The following is an 846-nucleotide window of genomic DNA, read 5'->3' on the forward strand; positions in this document are numbered from 1 at the left end:
AAAAAAAAAAAAGAAGAAGAGTTCACGTGACTTTCCCCAATTGGGGGTCCTGGGATTCGAACCTGTATCTAACCTACTCAACTACTTCCAGAACTATCCATCCAATGTTATGTTTTCCCTCCGCAGGTCCTAAACTCTCCCGGTCTCCTCACCAACGTCTTCCGGTGGAAAACGTCCTGTCCTTGGAAAACGCTGACAGAGTCTTTTGAGCCTCGGCCGCATCCGTCACTCTCTCAGCAGGCGGAAGTAGCGGGCAGTTGGCCGGAAGTGGGGCTCTGAGGCCCTGCGTTGCTGGGGCAGTTTCGCTGCACCAGGTGGGACCTGGAGTCAGGTGTTGTGGCCGCCCGCCTTGGCCAGGCTCAGGTGAGTGGTGGCGGTCGGGGAGGAGGTCGCGGCGGCCGCTCCCTGCGCTCGCGACCAACCTATGCCTTGGTGTGTGCCTCCGGCGCTCCTGGCTGGCCCGGGGCGGGCGCGCGTCGGACCCTGTTCAGTGCTTCCAGGCCGGGGTTTCGGGCGCCTCTCGCAGGCCGGGCTCTAGGGAGAGCCTCGGCGATCCTCGCCACTCCAGGGTGCTGTGACCTTCGGCAAGAGACTTACTTGAACCCTGATTTTTTCTCTGTGAAATGGAGATCGTAACAGTGCTTGCCTCACAGGGCTGTTGTAAGAGTATGGTGGGATATTCTGCCGCACCTCTTATCACATTTTAATGTTCATGCGAATCACTTGGAGGTCTGGGTTGGGGCCTGAATTCTGTGTTTCTAACCAGCTTCCAGGTGATGCTGATGCCGCTGGCCTGCGGACTACACTTTGAACAGCAAGGCCCTACAGGATTTTGCTTAGCATTTA

At 57.3% G+C, this 846-nt stretch overlaps 1 protein-coding gene across 2 annotated transcripts in view; it reads left to right on the plus strand.

Moving 5' to 3' along the window:
* Positions 1–281: 281 nt before the first annotated feature.
* Positions 282–846, plus strand: part of FASTKD5 (FAST kinase domains 5) — an 11238-nt gene continuing 10673 nt past the window's right edge. Inside the window, exon 1 of one of the 2 annotated variants that reach the window (XM_008570635.1) lies at positions 282–363. The gene's annotated coding sequence lies outside the window, so the exon portion shown is untranslated. The remainder of the gene's footprint in view (positions 364–846) is intronic. The other variant, XM_008570636.1, reaches the window with a different exon arrangement.

Source organism: Galeopterus variegatus, unplaced genomic scaffold (assembly GCF_000696425.1).
Source record: "Galeopterus variegatus unplaced genomic scaffold, G_variegatus-3.0.2 Scaffold621, whole genome shotgun sequence".
Lineage (NCBI taxonomy): Eukaryota > Metazoa > Chordata > Mammalia > Dermoptera > Cynocephalidae > Galeopterus > Galeopterus variegatus.